The sequence below is a fragment of the Ascaphus truei genome, chromosome 13, assembly GCF_040206685.1.
Source record: "Ascaphus truei isolate aAscTru1 chromosome 13, aAscTru1.hap1, whole genome shotgun sequence".
Lineage (NCBI taxonomy): Eukaryota > Metazoa > Chordata > Amphibia > Anura > Ascaphidae > Ascaphus > Ascaphus truei.
In genome coordinates this window covers 18,924,219-18,938,958 of record NC_134495.1, presented here as the reverse complement: position 1 = coordinate 18,938,958, position 14,740 = coordinate 18,924,219, and the positions used below count along the sequence as shown (strand labels likewise).

The 14,740-nt window shown below is 53.2% G+C and overlaps 1 long non-coding RNA gene across 2 annotated transcripts; it reads right to left on the bottom strand.

The window, feature by feature from the left end:
• Nucleotides 1-3,756: 3,756 nt before the first annotated feature.
• On the bottom strand, nucleotides 3,757-14,704 carry LOC142464968 (uncharacterized). Of its 2 annotated transcripts, XR_012787762.1 has the most exons (3): nucleotides 14,612-14,704; nucleotides 11,896-11,953; nucleotides 3,757-4,167 (listed from the first exon to the last, which is right to left on the bottom strand). It is a non-coding gene; the product is annotated as an uncharacterized LOC142464968 (long non-coding RNA). The 2 variants fall into 2 exon arrangements; XR_012787761.1 differs by lacking the exon at nucleotides 11,896-11,953.
• Between the last annotated feature and the right edge of the window lie 36 nt (nucleotides 14,705-14,740).

Below are 14,740 nucleotides of genomic sequence, written 5' to 3'. Positions count from 1 at the left end.
AGTGGGCAGCAGGGGGGCAGTGGACAGGAGGGGGGGCAGTGGACAGGGGGGGACAGTGGACAGGAGGGGGGGTGGGTTGCTTAAAATTTCTCTCCACTCCTGCCCCCCCCATGCGTAGCTCCGGTCCCCACCCTACAGTGTCTGACACACACACACACACAGTGTCACACACACACACACACACACACACACACACACACACACACACACACACACACACACACACACACACACACACACACACACAGTGTCACACACACAAACACACACACAGTGCCCCCCCCCCCCCCCCCCCCCACACACACACACACACACACACACACACACACACACACACACACACAGTGTCACACACACACACACACACACACACACACACACACACACACACACACACACACACACACACACACACACACACACACACACACACACACACACACACACAGTGTCTCACACACACACACACACAGTGTCACACACACAGTGTCACACACACAGTGTCACACACACACACACACACACATCACCTCTCCTTCCGGCCGCCGCCATCTTAGTTACTCCGCGAGGGAGGAAGGGGGTCCTTCCGGCCACCGCCATCTTAGACGCCACGTGGCAGCTGCAGCCTGCCTGTCCCCCCGCCGGGGAGGTGAGTGCAGCGCCAGGAGGGAGGTGAGTGCAGCGCCGGGAGGGAGGTGAGTGGAGCGCCGGGGAGTGGAGAGAGGTGAGTGGAGCGCCGGGGAGTGGAGGGAGGTGAGTGGAGCGCCGGGGAGTGGAGGGAGGTGAGTTTGAGCGCCGGGGAGTGGAGGGAGGTGAGTGGAGCGCTGGGGAGTGGAGGGAGGTGAGTGGAGGGAGGTGAGTTTGAGTGCCGGGGAGTGGAGGGAGGTGAGTGGAGTGCCGGGGAGTGGAGGGAGGTGAGTGGAGCGCCGGGGAGTGGAGGGAGGTGAGTGGAACGCCGGGGAGTGGAGGGAGGTGAGTGGAGGGAGGTGAGTTTGAGCGCCGGGGAGTGGAGCGCCAGGGAGTGGAGGGAGGTGAGTGGAGGAAGGTGAGTTTGAGCGCCGGGGAGTGGAGGGAGGTGAGTGGAGGGAGGTGAGTTTGAGCACCGGGGAGTGGAGCGCCGGGGAGTGGAGGGAGGTGGGTGGAGCGCCGGGGAGTGGAGCGCCGGGGAGTGGAGGGAGGTGAGTGGAGGGAGGTGAGTTTGGGCGCCGGGGAGTGGAGGGAGGTGAGTGGAGCGCCGGGGAGTGGAGGGAGGTGAGTTTGAGCACCGGGGAGTGGAGGGATGTGAGTTTGAGTGCCGGGGAGTGGAGCGCCAGGGAGTGGAGGGAGGTGAGTGGAGCGCCGGGGAGTGGAGGGAGGTGAGTTTGAGCACCGGGGAGTGGAGCGCCGGGGAGTGGAGGGAGGTGAGTGGAGTGCCGGGGAGTGGAGGGAGGTGAGTGGAGGGAGGTAAGTTTGAGCGCCGGGGAGTGGAGGGAGGTGAGTGGAGCGCCGGGGAGTGGAGGGAGGTGAGTGGAGCGCCGGGGAGTGGAGGGAGGTGAGTGGAGCACCAGGGAGTGGAGGGAGGTGAGTGGAGCACCGGGGAGTGGAGGGAGGTGAGTGGAGGGAGGTGAGTTTGAGCGCCGGGGAGTGGAGCGCCGGGGAGTGGAGGGAGGTGAGTGGAGGGAGGTGAGTTTGAGCGCCGGGGAGTGGAGTGCCGGGGAGTGGAGGGAGGTGAGTGGAGCGCCGGGGAGTGGAGCGCCGGGGAGTGAAGCGCCGGGGAGTGGAGGGAGGTGAGTGGAGCACCAGGGAGTGGAGCGCTGGTGAGTGGAGGGAGGTGAGTGGAGGGAGGTGAGTTTGAGTGCCGGGGAGTGGAGGGAGGTGAGTGGAGCGCCGGGGAGTGGAGGGAGGTGAGTGGAGGGAGGTGAGTTTGAGTGCCGGGGAGTGGAGGGAGGTGAGTGGAGGGAGGTGAGTTGAGCGCCGGGGAGTGGAGGGAGGTGAGTAGAGTGCCGGGGAGTGGAGGGAGGTGAGTGGAGCGCCGGGGAGTGGAGGGAGGTGAGTGGAGCGCCGAGAGGTGTGTGTGTGTGTGTGTGTGTGTGTGTGTGTGTGTGGCCGAGGGGAAGAGAGTGGCAGTTGGGTGACGTCAGACCCACCAATCTGATTGGCCAGAGGCTGAGGACCAATCAGATTCACCGCAGCTAGTACCAACCATTCGATTTTATATATTAAGATTATACTACTTTACTGTGCACAGAGTGCCACTGCTTTTGATTTATACTACTGAGTACCAGTACTTTTTGAATAAGTATCACGCCCCCGGAGCAAATCCTGCTGTTTAAGGGGAAGGGAAAAAAAAACGGTGTTAAAAATCATAATTTTCTTCATCTATATCTTGTAACCTTTAAACAGCACTGGGCCCTGGGGGGAGCTTCATTTTAACCTCCCGAACCCTTAATATGTCAAACGCTGAACGGAGCATTGGCTTTTAAAACTAAAAACCAGGTTTGGAAAGGGCAAGCAGAGATTTCTGAAAGTAAGGGAGATATAAAATGCTGGGAAATGTCAATCAGCGCAGACTAATGCTTTAAGAAATAGAGATTTGGGCTTTTATGTCAAACATAGTACCTCTGCTTTTCCTACGGCACTTCGATCACCGTTTATACCTCCATCGCAATATATTTTCTTAGGCTGGAAGTTGCTATGAGTCCAATAAGCAACCTGGGATAAAGTGCACAAACTAAGTTACAGCGAGTAAAACAGAGACAAAACCCTCCCCCGTTCAGTGTACAGCAAACTGTCCCCGTTATCTCTTAGCACAGTGGGGTTCAACCTTTTTTTTAGTTAGGGAACCCCAGTATTCGATTTTGAAATTCTGGGGAACCCCAACCCTCGCCCTCCCCCCCCCCCTCGCCCGTCTCTCTCCTCTCCCCCACTCCCCTGTCTCTCGCATCCTTCCGCTCCCCCTTGCGTGCACGCACACTCTCTCACTTACACACACACTCTCCCACTTATACACACACACACACTCTACCACTTATACACACTCACACACACACTCTCCCACTTACACACACAAACACTCTCCCACTTACACACACACACTCTCCCACTTACACACACTCCCACTTATATACACACACACACTCTACCACTTATACACACTCTCACTCACACTCTCCCACTTATACACCACCACACCCCCGCCCCCTCTGCGAGAGCGCCCGCTCAAATTCCTCTCTCTCCCTCTTGTTAGTGGCGCCGACAGGAACAGGCAGGGAGATGAAGTATAGCCATGACCGAGTGGCTGCTGTTGTTGCTGATGCTGGCTCAATGCTTTGTGGGGGTGCTGCAGTGCCTGGGAGAGTTGTCCCAGCTCTCCCCCCCCCCCCCCTGGCGGAACCCCCGGTTGAAAACCACTGTCTTAGCATATAGCTCTTCCACTGCAGCAAGGGATTCTGGGTAATGGCATGCAAATGGTTGCTTTGCGCTTCTTATCCAATTTAACATGGATCCCTATAAGCTTATGCCTGCCGTATCACTTTTGGATTTGTTTTTAAGCAGTTGTCCAACCCTGCTTCCAAAACCTTGCTAACATTGCAGCTTTTCAGGTTCTGCGTGTACATATATACAAATAAACACCGCGAGCGTATCACTCAATAGCTTCTAATCTCCTTTTAAACAGGAATACCCCCAAAGCGCCCATGTGCTGCAGTACACCGCTCCGACAGCTGATCTGTACAGCGCAAAACTGGCACATGTCAAACTCAATACTAATTGCGCAAATTGTACTGTCATTTTTTTTTATTTCTTTGGTGCACAGAAGGGGACTGCGCTTGGCGTCCAGATGTAAATGGTAAGTAATTTTTAAAAAAATCGTCTGCCGAGTTCAACTCTAAAGTCTGTTAATAGTGTTAGCGCAGAATGATGCTGTTATTATCCAAACAATAATGTACTTGACACAACACGGATGTTTCATAATACAGCCAGTCCTCGGTTATCCACCGGAATCGGTTCTGGAAGTAGCGTTGGATAGGGAAACCGTTGTAAAGTGAGTCCCATGTTAATCAGTGGCGGTGAGCGCTGGATAACGCATTCAGGCGTCGGATCACGCATTCCGGCGTCGAAAAATGGCCCATAGTGTTGCGTTGGATATGCCATTCGGTGTAAAGTGAAACGTTGGATAGCGAGGACTACCTGTATAGGTTAAAAATGTATTATGTTCACAGTGTGGCTATTAAACACGGTAAAATCTTACACTGATAATTGATAGTTACTAATGCTAGATAGAAGTTCAAACATACACATCATTCAGTTTTAATTAACATTGTAACAATCAGGTATTGAACTTTAGGGATGCGTCACAATTCATTTCAAAGAACACGTTCCTGAGTCATATGTATAAAGTTACATACCGTCCTTCAGACCGACGACATTATACAGTATGAAGGTTATTTACCTTTTAATTAAAACCAGAGACAGAACATAAAACACAGACAGAGCTCAGTGCACGTCCAGTGAAACTCATACACGGTACAGTGCCTAAATATATATGTATAAATATCTATTAAATAAAATGGTCTTTTAGTTTAACATTTTGGCCAAATTGTTTTAAGCCCCTGAGCCACTGCACGGCAGACCACATTCTTCAGGGGTCCCTAACACTAATATAAATTCTTAATAACCTGTACAGTACCAGGAAGAATGATTTATAATAAGTCTGTCAATATTAGTTGCAAAGTTCTAAGTCTGATTGAAGCTTTTATTAACCTGTACATTACCAGGAAAAGCACTCTGTATTAGATTTGTCACAACCATACTGCAAGCAAGCAAGTTCCCCTGAGTGGAAGATGCTATGGAGTGAGCTTTTAACCATTTAAATGTGGGAGGGGGTAAGCTTCAATTAGGTAGGAGGTTGCCACCCTCCAATCAGCTAAGACTAGCTGGACAAGAATTGCAAAACATACTGGACACCTAACAAGCTCCTATTGAACCCCCAAAATAACCACAACATATATATATAACTAGCTGAGACACCCGGCGTTGCCCGGGATGTAATGTTCCCGCTCCTCTCTCTCTCTTCCCCCCTCTCTCTGTTTGTCCCCCATTCACATCAATCCAGTCTCCCCCTCCCTCCTTTACAGCTTCATGCAGTGCGCGCGCGTCAGTGAGTCTGACGCAGAAACACAAACACACACAGACTGAGTGACTGACGCACACACAGTCAGTGTGTGCGTGTGTGTGTGCCTCAGTCAGTGTGTGTATGCGTGCGTCAGTCAGTGTGTGTGTGCGTGCGTCAGTCAGTGTGTGTGAGGCTGTGTGCGCGCGCGTCAGTCGGTGTGTGTGCGCAGTCAGTGTGTGTGTGTCAGTCAGTTAGTGTGTGTGTCAGTCAGTGTGTGCGCGCGTCAGTCAGTGTGTGTGTCAGTCAGTCAGTGTGTGTGTCAGTCAGTCAGTCAGTGTGTGTGTCAGTCAGTGTGTGTGTCAGTCAGTGTGTGTGTGTGTGTGTCAGTCAGTGTGTGTGTGTGTGTGTGAGTCAGTGTGTGTGTGAGTCAGTGTGTGTGTGTGAGTCGGTGTGTGTGTGTGTGTGTGTGTGTGTCAGTCAGTGTGTGTGTGTGTGTGTGTGTGTGTGTGTGTGTGTCAGTCAGTGTGTGTGTGTCAGTCAGTGTGTGTGTGTGTGTGTCAGTCAGTGTGTGTGTGTGTCAGTCAGTGTGTGTGTCAGTCAGTGTGTGTGTCAGTCAGTGTGTGTGTGTGTGTGTAAGTCAGTGTGTGTGTGTGTCAGTCAGTGTGTGTGTCAGTCAGTGTGTGTGTGTGTCAGTCAGTGTGTGTGTGTGTGTGTCAGTCAGTGTGTGTGTGTGTCAGTCAGTGTGTGTGTGTCAGTCAGTGGGTGTGTCAGTCAGTGTGTGTGTCAGTCAGTGTCAGTCAGTGTGTGTGTCAGTCAGTGTCAGTCAGTGTGTGTGTGTGTGCGCGTCAGTCAGTGTGTGTGTGTCAGTCAGTGTGTGTGTGTGTGTGCGCGTCAGTTAGTGTGCGTGTGTGTGTGTGCGTGTGTGTGTCAGTCAGTGTGTGTGCGTGCGTCAGGGTGTGTGTGCATGTGGCTGGCAGGGGTTGTGTGCGTGCGTCAGTACGTGTGTCAGTCAGTGTGTGTGTGTGTATACTCGGCGTTGGCCGGAGGCGGGGCGTGAAAGGCAGGGGGAGTGAGCGCCGGGGAGGGGAGTGTGATGGGGAGGAGGAGAGGTGTGTGTATACCCGGCGTTGGCCGGAGGCAGGGGGGGCGTCAAAGGCAGGGGGGCGTCAAAGGCAGGGGGGGGGCGTCAAAGGCAGGGGGGGGTGTCAAAGGCAGGGGGGGGGGGCATCAAAGGCAGGGGGGGCGTCAAAGGCAGGGGGGGAGCCGTCAAAGGCAGGGGGAGGGTCGTCAAAGGCAGGGGGGGCGTCAAAGGCAGGGGCGTCAAAGGCAGGGGGGGGCGTCAAAGGCAGGGGGGGGGCGTCAAAGGCAGGGGGGGGGCGTCAAAGGCAGGGGGGGGGGCGTCAAAGGCGGGGGGGCGTCAAAGGCATGGATTCCTCCCCCTGCATTTCCTCACGTGGCAGCATGCCGCGCTCCTTGGGCTGCCACTGGTTCTCTCCCCCCTCGTGGCCTCTGCCGACTCCCGGTGGCACAAAGGAGGTATTAACTCCCTGCCGCCCTCCTCCTGCTCCTTGGGGATGTTGAGCCGTAGAGAGCGTGCTCTGGGAGGTGGGGGGGAAAGTGGGGGGTGGGAAGTGGGGGGGGTGGAAATGGGGGAGCCACACACACGCGACACCTACCTGTACTTCCGGGCGCCGCCATCTTCTCAATCGGCGCCGCGAGGGAGGAAGGGGTTCCTTCCGGGCGCCGCCATCTTAGGCGCCGCGAGGTAGCCTGTCTGTTCCCCCGCCGGGGAGGGAGGTGAGTTTGAGCGCCGGCGGGGAGGGAGAGAGGTGAGTTGGAGCGCCGAGGGGGAGAGGTGAGTTGGAGAGAGACCCGGCGTTGCCCGTGAGTTACATTTCCCGCTCCCTTCTCTCTCCCTCTTTCTCCGTTCTCCCCAGAGGGGAGGGACGAACAGTGGACAGGAGGGGGGGGGACGAACAGTGGACAGGAGGGGGGGGACGAACAGTGGACAGGAGGGGGGGGACGAACAGTGGACAGGAGGGGGGGGGGACGAACAGTGGACAGGAGGGGGACGACAAACAGTGGACAGGAGGGGGGGGACAAACAGTGGACAGGAGGGGGGGACAAACAGTGGACAGGAGGGGGGGACAAACAGTGGACAGGAGGGGGGGGACGAACAGTGGACAGGAGGGGGGGGACGAACAGTGGACAGGAGGGGGGGGGACACGAACAGTGGACAGGAGGGGGGGGGACAAACAGTGGACAGGGGGGGGACAGTAGACAGGAGGGGGGGACGGACAGTAGACAGGAGGGGGGGCGGACAGTAGACAGGAGGGGGGGACGGACAGTAGACAGGAGGGGGGGCGGACAGTAGACAGGAGGGGGGACGGACAGTGGACAGGAGGGGGGACGGACAGTGGACAGGAGGGGGGACGGACAGTGGACAGGAGGGGGGGGCAGTGGACAGGAGGGGGGGGCAGTGGACAGGAGGGGGGGGCAGTGGACAGGAGGGGGGGGCAGTGGACAGGAGGGGGGGGCAGTGGACAGGAGGGGGGGCAGTGGACAGGAGGGGGGGCAGTGGACAGGAGGGGGGGGCAGTGGACAGGAGGGGGGCAGTGGACAGGAGGGGGGGCAGTGGACAGGAGGGGGGGGCAGTGGACAGGAGGGGGGCAGTGGACAGGAGGGGGGGCAGTGGACAGGAGGGGGGGCAGTGAACAGGAGGGGGGGCAGTGGACAGGAGGGGGGGCAGTGGACAGGAGGGGGGCAGTGGACAGGAGGGGGGGCAGTGGACAGGAGGGGGGGCAGTGGACAGGAGGGGGGGCAGTGGACAGGAGGGGGGGCAGTGGACAGGAGGGGGGGGAGTGGACAGGAGGGGGAGGCAGTGGACAGGAGGGGGGGGCAGTGGACAGGAGGGGGGGGCAGTGGACAGGAGGGGGGGGCAGTGGACAGGAGAGGGGGGGCAGTGGACAGGAGAGGGGGGCAGTGGACAGGAGGGGGGGCAGTGGACAGGAGGGGGGGGAGTGGACAGGAGGGGGAGGCAGTGGACAGGAGGGGGGGCAGTGGACAGGAGGGGTGGGGCAGTGGACAGGAGGGGGGGGCAGTGGACAGGAGGGGGGGCAGTGGACAGGAGGGGGGGGGGCAGTGGACAGGAGATGGGGACAGTGGACAGGAGGGGGGACAGTGGACAGGAGGGGGGGCAGTGGACAGGAGGGGGGGCAGTGGACAGGAGGGGGGGCAGTGGACAGGAGGGGGGGCAGTGGACAGGAGGGGGGGGCAGTGGACAGGAGAGGGGGGGCAGTGGACAGGAGAGGGGGGGCAGTGGACAGGAGAGGGGGGCAGTGGACAGGAGGGGGGGGCTGTGGACAGGAGGGGGGGGCAGTGTCACACACACACACACACACACACACACACACGTCTCAGTCCCGTGATGCGCCCTTTCTCAGTTCCGTGCGGCGCCGCAGGTGGGGGGGAGGTGGGGGAGCGACACACGCGACACCTACCTGTACTTCCGGCCGCCGCCATCTTCTCACTCGGCGCCGCGAGGGAGGAAGGGGGTCCGCCATCTTACACGCCGCTTGGCAGCCTGCCTGTTACCCCGCCGGGGAGGGAATGGAGCGGGAGGGAATGGAGCGGAGCGGGAGGGAGTGGTGTGTAGCGGGAGGGAGGTGAGCGGAGCGGGAGGGAGGTGAGTGCGGGAGTGGAGCGGGAGGGAGGTGAGTGCGGGAGTGGAGCGGGAGGTGAGTGCGGGAGTGGAGCGGGAGGTGAGTGCAGGAGTGGAGCGGGAGGGAGGTGATTGCGGGAGTGGAGCGGCTTCCGGGCGCGTCTTAGGTGGGCGCGTGTCCCCCCGCCAGGGAGGTGAGTGGAGCGGGAGGGAGGTGAGTGTGATGGTGGGGGGGAGAGGACAGAGAGAGGTGTGTGTGTGTGTGTGTGTGGTTTTTTTTTTTTTTGGACCTTTGGCCCGTCACTCCGCCTCAGGCCAATGAGAGGTGTGGGGGGCGGGCCAAGGGGGTAGTGTGAGTGTGTGAGGCCAATGAGAGGTGTGCGGGGGCGGGCGGGCCAAGGGACCAATGAGATTGCCGCTAGGGACGCAGACATACAGTGCTTTCAGAAATATATAGTATATATATATCCTGTAGAAAAAGCCTGAATTGCTAATAGTCTCTGAGGATCAGTTAAATGTCAATGGACAAATGCTGCAATTGCGTGTGTTCAAGCAACAGTTACGTGTGGTTCAGTGCGGTACGGAAATGTAGGGGTTTATTCCGGTGGCATACATGGGTATTAATCCAGAAGATATGATGTTAAATGTCCCTCTATTAATGTGGGGGAATCCCAATATTACTGATTCTGGATCTACACAAGTGGTGCGCCCATCAGCTGGGACCACGGTAGGTAACTGGGGGCAGGTTGTAGCAGACCTGTAGCAGATGAAGTTGTAGCAGACCTGTAGCAGACCTGGGGGCAGGTTGTAGCAGACCTGTAGCAGATGAAGTTGTAGCAGACCTGTAGCAGACCTGGGGGCAGGTTGTAGCAGACCTGTAGCAGACAGTAAGTCTGTATACACTAGCGGTGATATCCACCAAAGTACCATAATCAGTGGATGATATCTGCAGAAGTCTGGTGTTTGAGTGAAATCCCATACGCCTAAGATCTGAATCTGCTGGCTGCAGATGCGCTGACGGTTGGGATGAGGTTCTTCTGTTCAAACGCAGTGTTTGGTTTTCGCAAAACATAAAGTTTTTCATTAAGACCAAAAAGTTCTACATTTGACTCGTCTGTCCAGAGAACATTGTTCCAGAAGTCTGGTGGATCATCAATGTGCTCTTTGGCAAACTTTCGACGGGAGCAATGTTTCCTCCTGGCTATCCTTCCATGAACACGATTCTTCTCCAGTGTTTTCTGATAGTTGAGTCATGAACACTCACATTAGCCAAAGCAAGAGTGGCCTGCAGATTCTTGGATGTCCCAGTGTCAGCTCCTGCACGCGCGCCTGGCGGCGCATGCTTGGGTGCAAGCCGCGACCTGCGGTATATGCTTGAGCTGCAGGGGGAAAGACAAGATCACAACGGAGAGAGGGGGGGGGGCGGGTGCTAGACTGGTGGAGGCACGGCCACGTCACGCGGCTGGTTCGCCCTCATTGGCTGAACTGCCGCTGTGACGTGGCCAATGTTCGGCCGCCACGCCAAAAATCTTGTCTTTTGGCCAAGGCGGTCGCATATCGCGGCTTGTGCGCACACACACGCCAACTGCGGCCTGCCCCATAGAGGGCTGTGCCTTGTGTGCGGCACGCACGCCGTAGCATGCGCCACAGCAGCCACTGGGCACCTGGCCTCTCCGGGGTTCTTTTTGACTTCCTGGATGATTTGCCAATTTGTTCTTGGAGATTTTGGTAGGACGACCGCTCCTGGGTACAGTGACTGTGGTCTTGAACTTTCACCATTTGTCTTAACAGCGTATTGGTGGTGCCCCAAATCCTTACAAATGGTTTTGTAACCCTTTCTAAACTGATGAGCATCAATACCTGCTTTTCTGAGGTCCTCATAGATTTCTTTTGACCGTGGCATGACGTGATTCCACACACCTGTATGGTGAAGACCAAACGCACAACATTTCTGATGTTTATATAGGGTGGAGCCTCCCAAACTCACACCTGAAGATCTACCTAATTATTTAAACACCTGATTCTAATTATCCCCTTAATTTAGCTGATAAAACCCGGCTTTCACTTACTTTTTCACATACCCTGACTCTTAATTACTCATCGTTTGTCTAATTCATACAACATTTGGTTTCAAAAGACATAGAATTCGTTAATATAAACCCTGATGGATATTTAAGAAAGGACTGGTTTAAATTCAAGAAGGTTATCATGGAAAAACGATGTAATTTCCATCATTATCACTGCGGTTCACACATTGTTTCTCACCACTGTATATGCTGAAGTGTGAGGCAGAGCTGGGAGAGGCCCTAGAGGTTTGGTCTGATACAGTATATGCGAGGCAGCAGCATCCAGCTCAATATGCACAGCCATAAAAGAAAACACATATAAGCTGCTGTTTCGTGGGTACATTACTCCAGTACGATTACATGCAATTAATAGGATTGCATGTAATCAGTAATAGGACATGCAACACAATGCAATTAATAGGTATTTCACCACTATGTTTTGAGGTTGCAGACAGAGAGGGTCTCTTTCTCATATTTGGTGTCCTGTCCAATTGTGGCCCCCCTCTGGCGACAGGTTTTCGAACTCATTAACTCCATGGGAGGAATAGCCGTGGTGATAAAACAGGAACTATTGCTACACACCAATAAAGAAAAAATACACGTATACAGTATTCACCGGTGCTCCTGGTTCTGGGAATCCCTGTCTGCACTCCAAGTTTCAGCAATCAGATAAAAAGCCGGGCACAACGGATTTCTGCAAAAAAAACTATTTATAGGGCCAAGTAACGACGTGACGTTTCGGCAGGCACAGCTGCCTTGTTCACGTTGTGCCAGCCAAACTTGAGAAAGGCAGCTGTGCCTGCCGAAGCGTCACGTCGTTACTTGGCCCAATAAATAGGAATAGCCGTGGTCCCAGACCCTTGGCTGGCCCTACTGGGTAGACCTCCCTCTAATTTGCCCAAAAGTTCCTATAAATAACGTTGCATATACTACTGGCCACTAGATGCTCTATAGCTGCTTGTTGGAACAAACAAACCTGCCCGGTAATAATGTCTATTAAGCTCAGGATTTGGCATATCCTAAAAATGGAACGGATCACAGCATTCCTGCGAGAAAAATCATATCAATATACTCACGTATGGGAGCCCTGGCTGACACGGGAGGGTGGTGCAGGGGTCAGACTCGGATTTAGCACTATAGTAAGAATAAGGTATAGTTTAAGAGCGACTGGATTAAAAGTAAGGTAGCATTTGCGACGGATTTTCGATATCATGCAAAAGTGGAGCCATAAGTGGAATCCCGTGGGGGAAGAAAAAGCGGTGCACTGCTATACTCCAATGATGGAGGCTGGATCGCTCGAAAAAAAATATATTAAAAGTATTTATTGGGCTATTTGCAACATAATAAAATCAGGTAAGGAGAACCGGCAGAGAGAACCTCCGACGCGTTTCGCGCATATGTGCGCTTTGTGAAAGTGGAGCCATGGAACGAGACTTTATCCTTCCATATACCCTCCCCATTCAAAATAGTATTTTATTTGGTTTTGTCTCTTTATTTCTTTTCCTTTAAGCTGTTGTATCTGTGTCCCAATAAATGCTCCTTTCCTTCTCTCCCAGGTATCTGTCCTATGTAGCTGTTGGCAAAAATTACGATCTCAAGCCTATGTTTGTATTCTTCAATTGCTTTTGGCATTGTGCATTATACAAATGTCCCTCTAATCCCTTCCTTCTTTAGCCCAAAATGCCTTAATAAAAAATACCGTTGAAAAACAAAGTAGTGGAAGTTTAGAAATATAAAGTGAGTGATAATTTGAATTAAATATTCAAATTCATTTCTTTCATTGCACTGTAACGTACTTGTAGAGCAACATTGTCAAAGAGCAGAATTACTTGTTTAATTCCTGTCTGATGTTATAATGTCATAAGTAAAAAAAAGTGAGGTGTGGTAATAAGAATGTGCCCTTTTACACAATGATAAACAAAAACGGAAGAGTGGAAGCCCCACGGATTTTAATAAATGTAATCATTTATGGAAGCCAAAGAATGTATCCCAACGTTTCGGCTGTCACTAGGGTTGCCGGGTGGCTTCTCCAAAAATACTGGATTCAATGGTGCAAGGTGAGTCAGGTCACTATGTCCAGGGAGGAAAATACCGGACACATACATGTCCAGTATTACAGTACCTCTCATTTTTTACTGGACAGAGTATCCAAAAACAGGACAGTCCAGTTCAATACCGGACACCTGGCAACCCCAGATGTCACCGCAGCCTTTATCGCCGAGTGGCCACTCCCTGACAAAGGCTGCTGTGACAGCCGAAACGTTGGGACACTTTCTTTGGCTTCCATAAATGATTGCATTGGAGTCTCTTGTAGATACATGTGTGTATGGGGGTGATCCTATTGAAGTCTATGGTGGATGATAATCTATATGTAGGGTTGGTTCTGCATTTTGAAGGGGCAATCCCATTGTTCTCTATGGGAGTAACTGATCTGTTTAATGTACATGTTAAGATTCCAAGTGGCAGCCTATTGGAGTCTATGGGATCTGTACATAAATAGATAATTTACTGAAAAGTCAGAATTCCATATTTAAAGTGTATGCTGGTAGAAATGTACAAATCTGTAAAATATGTACCTGTATATGCTATGGCTATAGTGTTAAATCTGCATTTTAAATATCCTACTGTTCTCTGTGGTAATAACTAATCGGTGTATAGGATTTCTTGCAGCTGTGGGTTCATCGTTTCGAAGTCTTTGGTCTAGAATTAGATTGACAAAAGTTTGCTAAGCCTTAGCATGCCTTTACACCCTTTAAATGAATGGATCTGAGCTACGATTGCAATTGATCTGTATATATTTAGGATGCGGACTTTCACATGCTTTGGTTTTGGATGTGTTTAAAAAAAAAAAAAGATGAAGAAAACGAAATTTGGTCAAACTTTCTTTTTTTGTGGTAAAAGCTGAACCGTAGATCTTAAGATCATGGCTCGAATTTTGCACAGATCCGAAAAGTTCGAATCAAACATTAACCCTTTGGGTGCCCCAAGAAGTAGTCGTCGTGGGGGGTCTGGCACTCCAGGGGGTACGCCATTCCCGAGGAAAGCTTTTATTTCAGCTACGATTGCATCCGGCGTGGTCTGAACTATAAGGTTATCGAAGAGGACTTTTTAACGTTTCTGACTTAAGGCCCGCCACGACTGTAGTTTGCCAGAGGTTAGAAGGGGGGAGGGGGTTGTGGCACTCTGGGGCCACGGTCCCTCCAGCACTCGAAGGGTTAAATGCCCAACGTTGGGATTTTGAACAAACCCTTCATAAACATAGGTCTTGACTTCCAGTTTTATGTGGGTAAGCCCATTTCGGTCTATAGGGGATCCCGACTTCTCCCCACCTATGGGGGATCCCGACTTCTCCCCATCTATGGGGGATCCCGACTTCTCCTAATCTATAGGGGAACCCGACTTCTCACATCTACAGGGGAACCCAACTTCCCACATCTATAGGGGAACCCGACTTCTCATCATCTATAGGGGAACCCAACTTCCCACATCTATAGGGGAAACCGACTTCTCCTAATCTATAGGGGAACCCGACTTCTCACATCTACAGGGGAACCCAACTTCCCACATCTATAGGGGAACCCGACTTCTCATCATCTATAGGGGACCAACTTCTCATCTACAGGGGAACCGACTTCTCCTCATCTATAGGGGAACCCGACTTCTCATCTACAGGGGAACCGACTTCTCTTCATCTATAGGGGAACCAACTTCTCATCTATAGGGCAACCAGACTTCTAATTAATAGGGGAACCGACTTCTCATCTACTATATGGGATCCCATCTCCTCCGCACCTATGGGGGATCCTGACCTCCGGGGTGGGTGATATTCATTCATTCAACTTTGTGAGAATGGTGGCGATAGCAATGACGTCACCACCCACTCGCTTCCAACCGTCACTGTCCTCCTGTCCCGCCTCGGCC